Source organism: Bos grunniens, chromosome 3 (genome assembly GCF_055505025.1).
Source record: "Bos grunniens cultivar Pamir isolate PY7600 chromosome 3, Bosgru_T2T1.0, whole genome shotgun sequence".
NCBI classification, from domain to species: Eukaryota; Metazoa; Chordata; class Mammalia; order Artiodactyla; family Bovidae; genus Bos; species Bos grunniens.
This window is the reverse complement of record NC_141167.1, coordinates 17,343,185-17,363,201: the sequence shown is the minus strand read 5'-3', so window position 1 is coordinate 17,363,201 and position 20,017 is coordinate 17,343,185.

Here is a 20,017-nt window from a genome sequence, read left to right as displayed (position 1 = left end):
CCCTTCTCAAATCCTGTCTTAGGTTGCAAATTGTTTTAAGGAAAGAATGGTGAAATTAATATTTCACTTGAATTCCTGAAGTTGGACACATAATAGCATAAAGAATTTTTGTAGCTTGACTGCATGGTGATAAATTAAAGCTTTCTTGCAGCAGGGGGATGGTTTGATTGAGGTCATGCTTTCAAGCATGACCACTTGGAGGGATGGAATCACTGAATCAGAGGTAGAGAAGCTCTGAAGATGCTGGGGATGAGGGAACCAGGTTTGCATAGATGCCCACCCAACTCCAAGGTGGTGCAGGGTTGCTGGGTTATTTTCATGGCCACCTGGAGGGGCGTGAGGTGGGTCATTTCACATACAGGGAAAACAGGTTCAAAGAGGGCCACTTACCCAAAGTTACTCCTCTAGTGAATGGAAGAATCTTGAAAGCAGATCTGAGCTTTTCCCAGGAGCCTCATACTTGCCTTGAGTCTTTTATAGATAAGGAGACTGAGGCCCAGAGAGATGGCAAGACTTGTCCAGGGTCAGAGGAAAGAGTAAGCCCAGATGTGGTCACTCTCCTCGGCAGTCTCTCAGTCATTTGTCAGAACTTACCTTTCATCCAATTTGCCTTCATTTTTTAAATTGTTTTTTTATGTCTTCAAATGCAGTAGCACATTATGATTCAAATATTTGATAAATTCACCCCATAAAAAGAGAAAGTTCCCCTTAATTTCCCTTCTAAAGAAAGCCACCATCATCATGAAATTAATCTCCACGATTTTGCTCTAGACACACTTACACGCACATGAGTCATTCTACATGTATAACCCTCTAATCTGCTATTTATACCTCACAGTCTCTTTTGATAATCTTTTTATGCCAACAAATGGTACCACCTCAGTTTAACCATGGCATTGTATTCCATATACAGGTGTACCATGTACCATACTTTAAGAAATTACCTACTGGTGGACATTTACATTTCGATAAACTTCCAAAATATGGAAGTTTTGCTTTTATACATTTAAAAAATTTTTGATTTTTGCCACCATGTAGACAAAGCCCATTTCCTCATACTGTCCCCAAAAACGTGTGTTAGTATGGGAAGAGAATTATGACTCCGGGATCAGCCTGAGGTCAGGAGAATCAGGGGACTCAGGGTACTCTGGAGACTCGGCAGGGATGCGGGCAATGTTGGGCAGGGCCTTTGAGGGGGAGTGTGAGAGCAAGGAGGTGCTGGCAGGCCACCTGGCTATCACCAGCCTCACAGAAAGTGTTCCATCTCTAATTTTTTCACACCACAACTCACAGCTCTCTCACGTTTATAATCCTGCAGGGGCCTGTTACTTTATTGAAAGACACATTCCTGAGCAGAGTCTATGAGGTCCTCTGGTGTAGCCTCTACCCCTCCATCCTTAACCTGCACACTCCTCCAGGCACTCTCCACCTTTGTGTTTCTCAAAGGGGTGCACTGGGGACATTGTTTTCATTTCCTGGTCCCGTCCCAGTGCTGCCATGGGCTCTGCCTCCAACACCTGCTCCAGCCTCCCTGGGAGCAGGAACACCACCCTGTGTTTGGGAGTCTGTGTGTGACCTGGGCTGTTGAGCGTGGGGCAGCTCCAATGAAACTGAGCACTACTTTGGGTCTGGGAGAGTGTCACTTTTCTGGTTCATCATGGGTGATCTGCAGGAGCTGGCAATGAAAGGTCCTCTCCAGAGAGTGGTGATGGCGCTGCTTATGTGACCCCTCAGCTGGGGAGACCCTTCCAGCCCTGGGGCTCCCTGGATGGTGGTCTCTGAGCATTGCTATGGCTTCCACATTGCCTCCTACTGTTGGAGAGAGGCATGCTCTTATCTCCTCCTCTCCTTGCTGTTCCCTTTGCCCAGGACGCTGTCAGTTTTCTTCCTGGAAGATGTCTCATCCAATTTCCCCATCCAGTGCCCAGGGGAAGGTGTGTCTGATCTCTTCTATCCTCTGTCCATTTTGCAGCTAAGGCTTAAATTCGACATCCTTTTCCTTTGGAGTCTAAAGAGATACTCCTTGCCTCTCTCAATGAAACCTAGTTCTATCAAATTCAAAACTTTGGCTTTCAAAACTATCATTTCTGACATGGGGTTCAACACAGGAGCCTATTTTAAGAAATTGAAAAATAGAACATTAAATATTTATCTCTGCATTCCTCATATGAAAATCCTAATTACTTTTGCAGCAACCCAAGATGCTTCTGACTGATTTCGAAATCTTTACAGGTAAGGACATATGCAAAAGAAAAGAAAGGTGATCGTGTCTTGATGTTATCATGTGACAGGCAACTTTCTTTTCACCACAGGCCCTTTGCACATAATTCAGCCTCTGGCTTGATAGGTCTCTATCACTCTACATGGTGATGCTTCCACCCAGTGCTCGCTCCCTCGGGTAAGCTGACCCTGTCTGTACTCCAGCTCTGTGACCTCTAGGCACCATATACTGCCCCTCCTTAGCATTCATCACAGTTATAATTTTACATCTTTTCATAATTTTATCATTGAATGTCTACCTCTCCACTAGACTGTGAGTTCTGAGAGGATGAGGACCAAGTTTTCTTTTCCTTCCTATTTATTCCCAGTATCTAGCACAATGACTGGCTTATAGTGGGGCTTCCTCAGTAACGCAGTGGTAAAGAATCTGCCTGCAATGCAGGAGCTGCAGGAGACACGTGTTCAATCCTTGGGTTCGGAAGATCCCTAGGAGGAGGGCATGACAACCCACTCCAGTGTTCTCACCTGGAGAATCCCCATGGACAGAGGGACTTGGTAGGCTACAGTGCATAGGGTCGCAAAGAATTGGACACAACTGGAGTGACCTAGCACAAACGCATGCCCTGGCTTATAGTAGGCACTTGATATAAGAAAGAATAAATAAATAATCAAGTAGCAGAAACCTCATTATGGTGTGTGCTGGAGCTGCTTCATACCTACTCATGGAACCCATTATCCACAACTTCCCCCATCTCTGCATTCAGTGATGTCACAATAACTTGAAATCAGCCCTGGTGGCAGCATTTCCACTACAGAAATCAGCAACTGCTATGAGCCAGACCTCCTTTGCTCCCCTCCCCAACCCCCACCCTGCCATCTGTCCTTAAAACATTGACCAGCTCTCCACTGGCTGATCTAATTTCTGAGAGGTTCTCCTTAACATCTATATATTTCCTTCTACCCTTTTGACGCAATGTTATGTAAACTTAACATATCGATGGTCAGTTCTTTGCCAGATTTTCTTCTTATTAGCATGCATTCTTTAGTTTAGGCAGGCATGTAAGGTCAAATCAATAGGAATTGAAGTGTGTGATATTTAAACTGCTATAACAGCATCTAAAGACTTTACTGCAGATCAGTAAAGCTTTGGCAGGAGCGGTTTAGCTTCCTTTACTAAGAGAGGCACCAGAGAAAATGCACCTATTTGGTGACAAGAGAGAGGCTGTGATCAAGGATGCAGTGATCAACTCCCTGCCTTGTTCCACCATGTAAGGGCTGTGCAGCTATAGAAAATCACCTAGACTCTCTGGTTCTTTTCCTCAAGTGATACACGAATGGGAGGAATTTAATGACTCAGTGACAGGCTTTACTGAACAAGGTAGGGAAGAGATTAACCATGCAGCCTCCAGGTAGAGAAAAGCTGATGGATTTGGGCAGTTAGACCTCATATTGATGAAGCCATTTGTTCATTTCTGTTTACATCTGCCAGTGTATTTTGTCCTAGGGGAATATTTTGTATTTTGTCCCACTAGGGAGTGTATTTTGTCCATTGAGAGCAGGGGTCCACCTTAGGTATGCTTACTTATTACGTTTTGTGGTATTTTTGTGCATTCAAAATCTAAGTTAAAATGTTTGAGAAAAGGGTCCTGGGCATGGAGGTGGGGTGAGGGAGGCTCCAGACGAAAACCTTAACCATAGTTAGCTCTTGAAGAGATGTGTTCATTCTACAAAGACTATGATTACCTGTCATATGTGGTCTCAGCCATGTTATGGATTTATTCCCGAATTTATGAGATTGTGCATGGGATCTACTGTGCCCAGTTATAGCTATGATTGGCCTCAAAGCAACACAGGGTACAGCTCTGCTTTTTGGGGATCACGGTTGATTCTGTAATGCTGGTGGAGTATTTACCTGGATAAATTTAGGGGAGACATTTCTAAATTGTGTAGGGAAGAGAGATGGAAGAAGAACCATTGATATTTTTAATCATCCGTGAATCTAAATACAAATGAGCTTTGAAAGACTTTAAAAGACTTTTACAGTGAGCCACCTGCGGATGATGGGTGTTAGCTCATGAAGGCCCTGGGAGGTTCAGAGCCATTTTAGAAAGAATACAAATGACACACAAAGGCGTTTCGTACGATCTTCATAAGGAAGGCCTTAGTTAAAAGTGGGAGTCCCTGAACCCTCTTACACTGTTGGCGGGAATATAAATCAGTGCAGTTACTGTGGAGAACAGTATCGAGTTTCCCTAAAAACTAAAAATAGAGTTGTGGTGTGATCCAGGAATTCCACTCTGGAGCGTATATGTGGAGAAAACCAGAATCTTACATATGTACCCCAGTGTTCACTGCAGCACCACTTATTCTAGCCAAGATAAGCAAACTGAATGTCCATCAACAGATGATCAGATAAAGAAGATGGGGCATATATACTCAGTGGAAAACTATTCAGTCACAAAAAGCGTGAAATAATGTCATTTGCAGCAACACAGATGGACCTAGAGGTTATCATACTAAGTGAAATAAGTCGGACAGAGAAAGACAAATATAATATTGCTTATATGTGGAACCTAAAAACTGATACAAATGAACTAATTTACAAAGCAGAAATAGACTCACGGACATAGAAAACAGATTTATGTTTACCAAAGCAGAGCGGGAGAGGGATGAATTCGGAGTTTGGAATTAATAGGTAAAACTATTATGTATGAAATAGATAAACAAGGTCCTACTGTGTAGCACAGGGTACTTTACTCAATGTCTTATAATGACCTATAATAGAATCCAAAAAAGAATACACACACACACATATATACATCTGAGTCATTTTGCTGTATACCAGAAAGTAACACAATATTGTAAATCAACTATACTTCAATAAAAAAATTAAAGGTCCCTAGGTAACGCATGCGAAAGTGAAAGTATTGGTAGCTCAGTCGTGTCTGACTCTTTGCAGTCCCAGGGACTCTCCAGGCATGTGGAATTTTATGATTACAAGTGGCTATGGAAATCACATGTCCTGATCATTAGCAAGTGAGGCAAGCTCTTTGATGGTCTCCTTGAAAATGATCACCCAGTTCCTCCTTAAAAATTTCCAGCAAACTCACCACATTACAAGGGCAGCCTGTAAACTATCTGAAACTCTCAGAATGAGCTGAAGCCAACCTCCCAACAATTTGCATCAACTTTTTAACTGCTCTCACTCACTCAGCCCTCATTTCCCTCTAAGTTTTAGTAAATCACCTTTCCCAAATTCACCCTGAACCCTTATTCCAGCTCTGACCCTTCCTGTCATTTACCATCAAGAGCTGTGACTTAGAATTTTTTACGCTCCAGAAGGCTCCCAGGTACTTCCCCCAGATTCCACGGATTCTTCTATCACAGCTGGTTTGTCTGGCAGCTGAGAGTTGACCAGGGTTTAGAAGAATCATTTCAAGAATGACTTAAGACATCAACATATGTGATTGTTACTGTTATCCATCTCCCTTGGACATCTCCCCACCCCTTTACTTAGGAAACATATGCAAGCCCCAAATGTAGACAATAAAAGTTTTGCTGTATTGGTGCTGACTGTCTATTGAATCTTTAACTTCAACAATATACAACTCTGAGAAATCACACAAATTCTATGAGACTTTTTAAACTGCATAAAGCAGAGTGATTGTTATGCTGCACACTTTGGCTACAGTTTTCTAATTTTCCTTTGGTCTTGGTGCATGTTGCATAGTATCTGGACAATAGGTCATCTCTGGAAGTAAGGCAGGGCTTCCCTGGTAGCTCAGCTGATAAAGAATCTGCCTGCAATGCAGGAGACGCCGGTTCAATTTCTGGGTGGGGAAGATCCCCTGGAGAAGGGATAAGCTACCCACTCCAGTCTTCTCACCTGGAGAATCCCCATGGACAGAGGTGCCTGGTGGATTGCAGTCTGTGGGATGGCAAAAAGTTGGACAGGACTGAAGACTAAGCACAGTACAGGAGTAAGGCAAGTGTATAAAGGTAGGTTCTTTTCACTGTGACTGGCTGGAGAAGTGGCAGGACACTCGTAATCAACCATTAAATAAGTAGTGAGATAGGTCTTGCTCTCAAGGATCTTAAACCCAGTTGGGAAGAGGCTGGCAGGACTTCTTGGGGGGAAAAGTCAATGTAAGCACACTTTAAAAAGTCTTCCCAGTTCCTATCTCAAGTTTTGGGGCTGAAATAAAGAGGTCTCAAAATGCAGTGCCATAAAGAAGGAAGACTTTTTTCTTTTATCATATAAAAACACAGCTGGATGTTCCAGAGCTAGTAGACGGTGATTCTGGAGCATCAAGGATGTGAGATATCCACTATCTTATTTTTTTGCATCCTGAACATTCAGATTCCATCTCATGGTCTAGGATGGCTGCCCCAGTTCCTGCCATTGCATCCATAATCAGCTGCGCAGTCTTCTGCGTCCAACAGTCTAGCAAAAGGGGAAGGGGAGGGAATGCCCCTTCCCTTTAAGAGCACCACATGGACATCACACACTTCTCTTATGCCTCCATCTGGCCACATGTATGGCCAGATCTCAGTGACATGGCTACACACTCAGCTTCAAGAGACTCCAAGGAATATCTCTAGGTGGGTGAACAAATGCTCAGCTAGGAATTGTACTGTGTTGGAAGAGTGGATTAAAGGGATTGGATTCAGGAAAAGAACTGGCATTCTCTGATCCCCACTAAATTTAACAACAACAAAAATTAGAAAAAATCCACCAATTGGAGTGGTTAAAATTAAAGTGATTTCATCTAATATGGGTGAGTGTGCAGGGCAATGGGCGCCCGGTACACTGTTGGCAGGAGTGTAAAGTAGCCCAAGCGTCTTAGGTGGCAACTGGCAGCATCCAGCATTCCATCCAGATGGGCGTCCTCTGGCCCAGCAATCACACTGCCAGAAACTCCTCCCACAGAAGCACTGTACAACATACTGTGATAACTATTGATGAGGGTCTTCATGGAAACAGTGTCAGTGACAACTAATGACCCATCAAGAGGGGGCAAGTTTAAAAAATGATGAAGCATCTGTATAATAGAGTATCATATCATCACTGAAAATAATAAAGTAGATCAATATGTATCGATGCAGAATATGTCCAAGCTATATTTGTAAGTACAAAAGCAGGTTTGAGATGAGCATACATAGAAAGATTCCATTTTTGTGAAAAGTATATATATATATATATATATATATATATGCCTATTACTGATGAGGTATCTTATAATATGTAAGAGTGGTCAGAATCTAAAGGAATAGTGGAAACAAAAATTCCGTTGCTTTGGACACAGATCCTGCTGGTTCAACACACTGTTACATAAAAAACTTTCTGCAAATGAGAGCTCTTTTCGCTCCTGGGCCCTGAGTGCCAAGAGCTCAGGGGTGACACCTGTTTTGCTCATTACTGCATATTCAACTCCTGGTACAGGGTCTGGCGTATGCCACATATTCCATACATATTTGTTGAATGAATCAATGAATGTTAATAAAGCAGAGCAGGCTTCAGTGTGAAGGGGTGAACTTCTTGTGATGAGAAGGATGGAAGCAGGTGGTCCCTGGGGTGGACTGGCAGAGGGGCTCCACTTTGTTGGAAAGACTGGGCAGTTGGTGGCTGTGTTTCTTTCCTGCCTCCAATTTCACGTTCTCAGCTTTGGCATGGCTTTTCCACCCTCCCAATAACAAATTAACACTAAGTCCGGGATAAGCCCCGGGTTTTAGAAAGGATGTGTTTTTGTTTCTACTCTTGCTTTTTGGCAAAAATGAAATTATTGAGCAAAGTGCAAATCTCTGTGCTTAGTGTTATCCTTATCTCTTATCCTTGGGACAAACCTGTACAGCAGGTATTATTTTTAATCCTTAACTTCTGAGAGGTTAAATGATTCACTCAAGGCCATTACCCTAGATAGTAAGTTATCAAGGTGGGATTCAAATAGAGGATGAATCTGCTTAGGAGATGGGGTGTGGGATCTACAATAATCTCTCCTTATTAATGAGGTGGGAAGCTTTTCCAGGCACATGGACCAAAAAGTTCAGATGGTTTAGGGGAAAATCTTGTGTGATTTTAGGACTGGAAGAGGCAGATTTGGAGAAGCAAGAGGCCGTACACTCAGAGGGCTCTGGGGCAAAGAAAGGAAAGAAATCAAATATCAAGCCCCTTATCTGCCTTTGCAGGTAGGTGTTGAGGCACTCTGGACGATCGTAGTCTTGGGGCACAATGCCCTCCAAGTCCGTCCATGTTGCTGCAAATGGCAAAATTTCATTCTTTTTTGGCTGAGCAGTATTCCATTGTGTATGTGTACGTATGTATGTATGTATATGTGGGCATGCTTGTTGAGTTGTGTCTGACTCTTTGGGACCCCATAGACTGTAGCCTGATGGCTCTTCTGTCCATGGGCTTTTCCAGGCAAGAGTACTGGATTGGATTGCCATTTCCTCCTCCAGGGGATCTTTCCAACACAGGGACTGAACCCATGTTCTCTGTGTCTCCTGCATTGTATGCAGATTCTTTACAGCTGAGCCAGAGAGTCAGACATGACTGAGTGACTGACACTTGCATCTATAGTAATATAAGTGATATTGTGTCTATAATTTTCTCTTTTTGTAATGTCTTTATCTGGCTGTGGTATTAGGGTAATACTGGCTTCATAGAATGAGTTGGGAACTATTTCCTCTAGTTCACATGTTTTTGGGAATAGTTTGAGGAGGATTGGGATTAATTTCTCTTTAAACATTAGGTGGATTTAACCAGTAAAATCAGTTGGGCCTGAGCTTTTCTTTGTGGGAAGTTGTCTTTTTTTAAAAATTATTATTACTAATCTAATGTCTTTACTTATAGGTTTATTCAGATCTTTTGTTTCTTCTTGAGTAAGTTTTGGTAGTTTGCATCTTTCTAGGAATTTGTCCATTTCATCTAGGTTATCCTCAAACTTAGCTGATCCTTGGTGTAATGGAGTTTTGAGCAGGCATTAACAATGATTCTGTAAACAAGTATTTAGTGAGAGGGAAAATGTTCACAATAGATTGTTAAGTGAAAAAAAATAGGTTTCAAAATATGATTACATTCTGGTTCTGTTTTTGCAGAAATCATATATTATACATCTATATATGTTTAGGGAGGAAAAGCAGTCCAGAAGAACAGGTTAGTAGGGATTAGCAAGGGGTGATGAGATTATTGGTGCTTTGTTTTGTTTTTCTTCTTACAGGGTGATTTTTATAATCTTTGAACCTCTCTGTACTTACTAAATTAAATATTTCTCAATTAAATATGCCACTTATATGAAATAAACAGTATTTTTTAAAAAAAGTTTTTAAAAAATTCGACTAAAGTTTGTTCATTTGGGTAAGGCTCTGTATCTTCAGTATAACTCATGATTTCAACCCATTTTTCAGGCTGTATCACCTTGACAGAACTCTAGTCTATTAGAAAACTGTCACCTTGGAAACAAGGAAGTGGGCCATCTTGGTCCTAAGAGGACTAAAAAGGACAGGTTGGTTTTGATGAGGTGAAATGGAAGGACCTGTGAGAAGTGACTGTCAAGTAAGTTTGACCTTGGCAATGTCTGGACAGTTAGAAATCAGGATAAGGGTGGGGAGGCAGCAGTTGGAAGAGTTGGCAGAAGGACTTTACAGTTTGTTTATGGTGAGTCCGGATCTCAGTGCACATCCAGAATTTGTGGCGTGCCTGGTAAGTCTCTCAGTCGTGTCTTACTCTTTACAACCCCATGGACTGTAGCCCACCAGGCTCCTCTGTCCATGGGATTCTCCAGGCAAGAATCCTGCAGTGGGTTGCCGTCTTCTCCTCCAGGGGATCTTCCAGACCCAGGGATCAAATTTGTGTCTCTTGCATCTCCTGCATTGGCAGGCAGATTCTTTACCACTGTACCACCTGGGAAGCCCCTCAACTTTTAGTACCAATTCGAAAAACTTACATACCTACGCTCTCTATATTACTAAAAAGAAACATGAAATCCTTGTATTACCAATAGACGCTGGGAACTTCAGACTTCATTCTCTGAGAGGCAGAATTCCATTTGCAAGAGGGCTGTCTAGTCCTCTCACCCTGGATGGGTCAGCTCCCTCCCTGACTTCATGGCTAAGAGCACAGGGGCCATGCGACGGCCTTTCTGAGCCACACGCAGCACATGGTGGATCCTCAATATACACGAAGGAAACATTGCACACAGCAGCCTGAGCACCCAGGGAGGAGCAGGGGCCTGAGTTTGTAAAACTTAAGGATGCCCTCATTAGGAAAAAGAACTTACAAATTACGTACTAAAAGTACTTTAAAAATGCCAAGTATTTTCTTAGAAGTAAACAAAAATCAAGAAATTACTGGGCTCAGGAGTTCTAGGTCCCTTTCTTCTAAGAGTTCTATAGGTAACTGACCAGGGTTTGTGAGTGTGCTAAGTTGCTTCAGTCTTGCTTGTGGGCCCTTCATATCCCAGATGGTTCCACACTCTTAAAGCAGAGGCTTCTATTCCCTTCCTGCTTTCCCTGGAAGAAGAAGGAAAACTTAAAACTAGCATTTGCTAGAGAGGAGGTCAGTGATTCTGTCTGAGACAAAAGCTCTGGAAAGTATGTACCTTCCACTAATTCGTTATTTTCCCCTCCCTGATATGAATGTGGGTGATTCAGAGTTTATGGCAAGTGTCAAATCTTGATTTCACAAGTGGCCAAATTATAAGTCAAGGGGTCACACAGATAGGCCCAGAGTACTAGTTCATATTTAGGTAAAACATGTAGCTGGGCATTCCAAGAGCTCAAGGAAGGTGTCACTGGAATATATATTTCCCTGAGTGGTGAATTTCCAAGTCAGACTGAGTATCATTTGCCATTTTTTTTTTTTAATTTGAGAAATCCAACATGTGTAGTAAACATCTATTACTTAAGCCTCTATTGCTTACGTGAGGAAGGTTCAGCAAACACTGTCTTGCTACACAGGAGCTAAAAAACGGAAGCATGATGCAGTTACAGGGATATACGTCAGGTCCCTGCAGTGAAGCTAGGAGACCTAGGCTGCTCTGCCATCCACTTCCTCTTCTCCCTTCCTTGGCCCATTGCTCAGGGGAGAAAGTGTGAGGACGCTGTGTAACCAGCTCCTTTGCCCAGTTAAGTCAGGGCACCTGGAGTCTTTCTGCTCTTGCTCTTCATGAACTGGAAAATTCAGTAGCGCTCTTTTGGTTGTAAAAAAATAAAAATCCAGTTGAGTAAGCATAACTGGGAAAGGGGGACTTTATTACAAATACAGAGGAGGGCTTCAAGGAACTCCTGAGTGGGCACACGGCCACCCAAGGGACAACTGAAACCAGGCTCTGGAAAGTCCAGGCTCCTTTCACTCCACCCCTCGTCTCTGTTTTAGTATTTATCACTGGAGAGCAGCTTTCTCTATTTCTTCCATTCACGGGAAAGACTATGTTTCTCACTTTCAGCTACAGGCTGAGACTAATCTGCTGGTTTCTCTGAGCTGGTCAGAGAGTCGGATTGCCCCAGGCGCAGATGCTCACTCCTGGTTCAGTCTTACCCTGTCACGTGGCACAAACATGGCTGCCAGCAGCCTGCCCTGGGGGATCAGAGGCAGTTCCGAGACAAAGGGGCTGGGGGATTAGGAGCTGGGCCAAACACTCCCAAAGTGTTTATTTTAGATGGAAATTTTATGAGAGTGCTGAAGGCCTCATTAAGGGCTGCCTTGGGGACATCAATCTTCACTTTAATCAAAATAGCACAGCAGGCTCTTCCCTCAGAAGACTGCCCAGTCCTTCCGGTGCTTTCTAAATATTCACAGTCTGTAAATAGCATTAGTAGTAGCTATACCTTTAAGTTGCCTGGACACCCTTTAAAAGAAGTGGTCCTGATCCTTCAAAGTTCAGGGTGAAACCGCCTTCAGCTATGACGGGACTGGAGAAGCTGGGCAAGATTTTCTGAAAAACTTTATAATGCCTTCAGAATTTAATTATTAATCTTTCTAATAAATACTGCTGAAGCACTGGGAATACAGTAACGGGTGAAATATCATCCCTGCCATCAAGGAACTCACAGTCTATTGGGGGTAAAACAGATGCATAAACAGGAAATTAAAACACAGCATGGCCGGTGCTGGAATGGACGAGTGTACTGGGGAGGGAAGGATTTGACGGGGACAGCGGGGACCCAAAGCACCCCACCAGACTTGGGGTGCGGAGCAGGACTCAGACAGATGGGAGAGCTAGAGGTTACAGGGCAGTCTCTAGGAAGCAAAAGTATTTAAGCTGAGCCTTGAAGGGCACAAGGGATTTCTGAGTCCGCGAGTAGAAATGAGAAGAGTAAGTCAGAGAAATCAGACTAATCCCATAAAAAGGCACATGCATAGAGCTTCTACTCTAAGTAAATCTGTACCGCATACTTAAGACATTTGCTGATAAACACACCATCGAGTTCTCATACATGTACCCACTGACATTTACTCAGCCTAGTTAGTGAAGGAAACTGGAATCAGGGCCAGAGTTTCAGGAACCTTGAATGCTGGGGTTGTTCTAATTGTATTTTCTAATGTAACTTAAGAGAAAATGTGGTTGTCTCATCTGGTCCAGTTAAAAATGGTACGTGAGATGAGCTTGATATTTTTGCAATGATATTGTGTGTGTCGTGTGCTGGTTAATTTCATGTGTTAACTTGGCTAGGCCACAGTAATCAGATATTTGGGCAAATACCAGGTTGCCTGTGGCCATGAAGGGTTTTTTGTTTGTTTGCTTTTTTAGATGAGATGAACATTTAAAGCAGTAGACTCTGAGTGAAGCAGATGACCTTCCATAAAGTAGATAGGCCACATCCAACCAGTTGGAACCTAACAGACAAAAAGACTTCTCAGAAGGAAGAGGGAATTGTGTCTCCAGATAGCTTTCAACTCAAACTGAAACAAACTTGGGCCTCAGCCTGTTGTCCTACCCTGCAGATTTGGGACTCACCACCAGCCAGCCTCCACAACTGCATGAACCAATTCCTTAAAATCTCTCTCTAAAAATATATATATTAGTTAGAGATATAGATCCTTTGGCTCTGTTTCTATCAGATCAGATCAGCTCAGTTGCTCAGTCGTGTCCGACTCTTTGCAACCCCATGAATCGCAGCACACCAGGCCTCCCTGTCCTTCACCAGCTCCCGGAGTTCACTCAGACTCATGTCCATTGAGTCAGTGACGTCATCTAGCCATCTTATCCTCTGTCGTCCCCTTCTCCTCCTGCCTCCAACCCCTCCCAGCATCAGAGTCTTTTCCAATGAGTCAACTCTTTGCATGAGGTGGCCAAAGTACTGGAGTTTCAGCTTTAGCATCATTCCTTCCAAAGAAATCCCAGGGCTGATCTCCTTCAGAATGGACTGGTTGGATCTCCTTGCAGTTCAAGGGACTCTCAAGAGTCTTCTCCAACACCACAGTTCAAGAGCATCAATTCTTCGGCGCTAAGCCTTCTTCACAGTCCAACTCTCACATCCATACATAGAGAAGTCTAATACAGTGTGTCTACTTTCATCCTCTAAAGTGTGGTTTTATTTTAAAAGAGAACTCAATGCTGCCTACTATATTATCTCACTGGTTAGTCACTCAGCCATATCTGACTTTTTTGCGACTCCATGAACTGTAGTGCGCCAGGACCCTCTGTCCATGGGATTCCCCAGGCAAGAATACTGGAGTGGGTTGCCTTGCCTTCCTCCAGGGGATCTTCCCAACCCACGGATCCAACCCAGGGATCGACCCAGGCCTCCTGCATTGAAGGCAGTTTCTTTACCGTCTGGGCCATCAGGGAAGTCCACTATATACTACCTTCGGTTCAGTTCAGTCACTCAGTCGCGTCTGACTCTTTGCGACCCAGGGACTGCAGCATACCAGGCCTTCCTGTCCATCACCAACTCCCGGAGCTTACTCAAACTCATGTCCTTCGTGTTGGTGGTACCATCCAACCATCTCATCCTCTGTTGTCCCTTCTCCTCCCGCCTTCAGTCTTTCCCAGCACCAGGGTCTTTTCTAATGAGTCAGTTCTTCGCATCAGGTGGCCAAAGTATTGGAGCTTCAGCTTCAGCATCAGTCCTTCCAACATATTCAGGACTGATTTCCTTTAGGATGGACTGGTTGGATCTCCTTGCAGTCCAAGGGACTCTCAAGAGTCTTCTCCAACACCACACTTCAAAACCATCAGTTCTTCAGCGCTCAGCTTTCTTTATAGTCCAATTCTCATATCCATACATGACTACTGGAAAAACCATAGCTTTGACTGGACGGATCTTTGTTGGCAAAGTAATGTCTCTGCTTTTTAAAAAGCTGTCTAGGTTGGTCATAACTTTTCTTCCAAGGAGCAAGCGTCTTTTAATTTCATGGCTGCAGTCACCATATGCAGTGATTTTTGGAGCCCCCAAAAATAAAGTCTCTCACTGTTTTCCCATTTGTCATAAAATGATGACCAGATGGCATGATCTTAGTTTTCTGAATGTTCAGTTTTAAGCCAATTTTTTCACTCTCTTCTTTCACCTTCATCAAGAGGCTCTTTAGTTCTTCTTCATTTTCTGCTATAAGTATGGTGTCATCTGCATATCTGAGGTTATTGATATTTGTCTCGGCAATCTTGATTCCAGCTTATGCTTCATTCAGTCCAGCATTTCGCATGATGTACTCTGCAGAGAAGTTAAATAAGCAGGGTGACAATATACAGCCTTGATGTACTCCTTTTCCCATTTGGAGCCAGTCTGTTGATTCATGTCCACTTCTAATTGTTGCTTTCTGACCTGCATACAGATTTCTTACGAGGCAGGTCAGGTGGTCTGGTATTCTCATCTCTTTAAGAATTTTCCACAATTTGTTGTGATCCACACAGTCAAAGGCTTTGATGTAGTCAATAAAGCAGAAGTAGATGTTTTTCTAGAACTCTCTTGCTTTTTTGATGATCCAACTGATGTTGGCAATTTGATCTCTGGTTCCTCTGCCTTTTCTAAATCCAGCTTGGACATCTGGAAGTTCACAGTTCACAAACTGTTGAAACCTGGCTTGGAGAATTTTGAGCATTACTTTACTAGTGTGTGAGATGAGTGCAATTGTGCAGTAGCTTGAGCATTTTTTGGCATTGCCTTTCTTTGGGATTGGAATGAAAACTGACCTTTTCCAGTCCTGTGGCCACTGCTGAGTTTTCCAAATTTGCTGGCATATTGAGTGCAGCACTTTCACAGCATCATCTTTTAGGATTTGAAATAGCTCAACTGGAATTCCATCACCTCCTCTAGATCTGTTCATAGTGACGCTTCCTAAGGCCCACTTGACTTTGCAGTCCAGGATGTCTGGCTCTAGGTGAGTGATCACACCATCATGATTATCTGGGTCGTGAATCTCTTTTCTGTACAGTTCTTCTGTGTATTCTTGCCACCTCTTTTTAATATCTTCTGCTTTTGTTAGGTCCTTACCATTTCTGTCCTTTATTGTGCACATTTGCATGAAATGTTCCCTTGGTATCTCTAATTTTCTTGAAGAGATCTCTAGTCTTTCCCCTTCTATTGTTTTCCTCTATTTCTTTGCATTGGTCACCAAGGAAGGCTTTCTTATCTCTCCTTACTATACTTTCTTGCTTGCTAAGTCACTTCAGTCATGTCTGACTCTTTGCGACCCCTTGGACTGTAGCCTTCCAGGCTCCTCTGTCCATGGGATTCTCCAGGCAAGAATACTGGAGTGGGTTGCCATTTCCTTCTCCAATACTACCTTATTGTACTACCTTGCTGCTGCTGCTGCTGCTGCTAAGTCGCTTCAGTCGTGTCCGATTCTGTGCGACCCCACAGACGGCAGCCCACCAGGCTCCCCCGTCCCTGGGATTCTCCAGGCAAGAACACTGGAGTGAGTTGCCATTTCCTTCTCCAATGCATGAAAGTGAAAAGTGAAAGTGAAGTCACTTAGTCATGTCCTGTGTCCGACTCGTACAACTAAATAGGAAGGATAGAAAGTGGAATCTGATACCAGTCTCTGATTGTGGTGAGATTTAAGTGGTGCAATAGGGGGTGTCATTCAGGTGAGGTTTTGGACTGAACTTCTCCCACTCTGGTGGCATGTCTTCTTGCTTCCCTTTTTTATTTTTTTGTCTTTTTGCTTCCTTAACGGCCCTTTCATAACTTAATTGCCCAAGCTGTCTGTAAGAATGCATTCTTTTTCCCTTTCTTGGTCCTTCTTCCTTCTCCCTTCCAATTTCCTCCTACCCCCTCCTACCTGCAGACAACTCATGTTAATGATCTGCTTATTTATAATTATAAACACACATGCTATTTTTGTCTGTTGTTTTTATTATATAATCCCTACATCTTGCTTCCCACTTATCAGTAACTTATGGAAATCTCTCCAATGAAGTAGGCAGAGAAGCAGCCCATTTTTTATCTGCTGCTCATTTTCCATAGCATGTATGTGACAACACTTACTCAACAAGTCCCTAATGATAGCCTTTCACTCTGTTTTGAGATTTTTTTTTTTTTTCCTCTATAGTGTTGCAAAGAACATCCTTGTACATATTAACTGCAAGAGTTACAGGTAGTAACTGCAAGAGTTGTTACTACCACTTAATTACTTACAAAATATGACCCAATTAACCTACTTTGGCAGAAAAAACAAAATGTGTTGTGATTTTTTAATAAAATTTTATTTAATTATTCACCCTCAAACAGATTTAATATTCATGATCTTGTATTTAGTTTCTCATATTTTATTATTTTTCAACATGTTACTCTTATTTTTTTAATAGTTAAATCTGAAAAAGTTTTAATTTAAAAAAATTTTTTAATTGAAGTATACATCAGTTGCTTTTATTTATTTTTTTCATTTCATATATGATGTTATACATGTTTCAATGCCATTCTCCCAAATCATCCCACCCTAATATGTTCCTCTTATGCTTAAGGAAAGATACAGGGCTCCCCAGCACAGTGTTATCTTTAAAAAGTCAATCTTCAAGAAGTTTACTTATAATAATATAGATTAAAAAATAAAACCTTCCCATCTTGCAGCCCAAATTTTGAACATGGTTTTAAGATGTGCAGATTTAAGGGTATGACCATGAAGTAAGAGTTATTCGTATTTACATAGATGGCATTTGAGATGATATTGTCCCAGATCACCTTTTAGAAAATTTTATAAATAGGTTGAAAGAGGCACTTGTCAGCTTGTCTGCTTGCAATAGACACAAAGATTGCGGCTAACCTTTTAGGAAAAAAACAATTAACCACAGAATTCCAGCTTGTGTCCAGGGCTCCATCAGCCACTCAGGGCCTTCAAACGTTACCACAGGGCAATGGAATCAGCAAGGTCACTTTGGGGAAGCAATTTATGGAAAGGATCATGCTCTGTAACCTAGAAATTCAAGTTCTAAACTAATACAAAATATATACATAAAATACACTTAAAATTTTGTCATGGCCTTTAATTTACATAAATATGAAATTGAAGGAAATCTACATGTTCAAAAATAGGATAAAGGTTAAATAATCATAGAAATATTTGATGAACTATTATGTACATATTATAAAGGAAGTTTAGGAAGAGTAGGAAGACTATGTAGCAATATTGATCTGAGAGGATAACATAGGCTACAAAGTTATGTATGCAAACTAGTTACAATATACACAGGGATAAAAGTCTAGTGAGAGATATACTTAAATCCTAATTGTTGTTTGTTGTTAAATCCTAAGTCCCATATGGAGTTTTGGGGAGAAAAGGATTCTGAGTGACTGAAAATTTTATTTCCCCAAATTTCTATAATTGTGTTATACTACTCCTATACTTCTTTTTTTTTTTCAAGAGAGAACCAATTTAAAAGTTTGATTTCTTATAAGATTAAAAATTCACCTTTGTGAACTTGTGATAATTATCTGAATTCAGTTCAGTTCAGTCGCTCAGTCATGTCTGACTCTTTGCGACCCCATGAATTGCAGCATGCCAGGCCTCCCTGTCCATCACCAACTCCTGGAGTTCTCCCAGACTCACATCCATCGAGTCAGTGATGCCATCCAGCCATCTCATCCTCTGTCATCCCCTTCTCCTCCTGTCCCCAATCCCTCCCAGCATCAGAGTCTTTTCCAATGAGTCAACTCTTCGTATGAGGTGGCCAAAGTACTGGAGTTTCAGCTTTAGCATCATTCCTTCCAAAGAACATCCAGGACTGATCTCCTTTAGAATGGACTGGTTAGATCTCCTTGCAGTCCAAGGGACTCTCAAGAGTCTTTTCCAGCACCACAGTGCAAAAGCACCACTTCTTTGGTGCTCAGCTTTCTTTACTGTTCAACTCTAACATCCATACATGACTATTGGAAAACCATAGCTTAGACTAGATGGACCTTTGTTGGCAAGATAATGTCTCTGCTTTTTAACATGCTGTCTAGGTTAGTCATAGCTTTTCTTCCAAGGAGCAAGCGTCTTTTAATTTCATGGCTGCAGTCACCATCTGCAGTGATTTCAGAGCCCAAGAAAATGAAGTCTGTCACTGTTTCCATCGTTTCCCCATCTATTTGCCATGAAGTGATGGGACCAGATGCCATGATCTTAGTTTTCTGAATGTTGAATTTTAAGCCAGATTTTTCATTCTCCCCTTTCACTTTCATCAAGAGGCTCTTTAGTTCCTCTTCACTTTCTGCCTTAAGGGTGATATCATCTGCATATCTGAGGTTATTGCTATTTCTCCCAGCAATCTTGATTCCAGCTTGTGCTTCATCCAGCCCAGCATTTCACATGATATACTCTGCAGAGAAGTTAAATAAGCAGGGTGACAATATACAACCTTGACATATTCCTTTCCTAAGTTTGAACCAGTCTGTTGTTCCGTGGCTGGTTCTAACTGTTGCTTCTTGACTTGCATAAACCTCTCTCAGGAGACAGGTCAGGTGGTCTGGTATTCCCATCTGTTTAAGAATTTTCCACAGGTTGTTGTGATTCACACAGTTAAAGCCTTTGATGTAGTCAGTGAAGCAGAAGTAGATGTTTTTTTCGAACTCTCTTGCTTTTTCAATGTTCCAATTGATGTTGTCAATTTGATCTCTGGTTCCTCTGCCTTTTCTAAATCCAGCTTGGACATCTGGAAGTTCACGGTTCACAAACTGTTGAAGCCTGGCTCGGAGGATTTTGAGCATTACTTTACTAGTGTGTGAGATGAGTGCAATTGTGTTGCAGTTTGAACGTTCTTTGGCATTGCCTTTCTTTGGGATTGGAATGAAAACTGACCTTTTCCAGTCCTGTGGCCACTGCTGAGTTTTCCAAATTTGCTGGCATATTGAGTGCAGCACTTTCACAGCATCATCTTTTAGGATTTGAAGTAGCTCAACTGGGATTCCATCACCTCCACTAGCTTTGTTTGTAGTGATGCTTCCTAAGGCCCACTTGACTTTGTACTCCAGGATGTCTGGCTCTAGGTGAGTGATCACACCATTGTGGTTATCTGGGTCATAAAGATATTTTTTGTAGAGCTCGTCTATGTATTCTTGCCACCTCTTCTTAATATCTTCTGCTTCTGTTAGGTCCCTACCATTTCTGTCCTTTATTGTGCCCATCTTTGCATGAAATGTTCCCTTGGTATCTCTAATTTTCTTGAAGAGATCTCTAGTCTTTCCTATTCTATTGTTTTCCACTATTTCTTTGTATTGTTTACTTAGGCTTTTTTATCTCTCCTTGCTATTCTTTGGAACTCTGCATTCAGATGGGTATATCTTTCCTTATCTCTTTGCCTCTCTCTTCTCTTCTTTTCTCAGCTATTTGTAAGGCCTCCTTAGACAACAATTTTGCCTTTTTGCATTTCTTTTTCTTGGG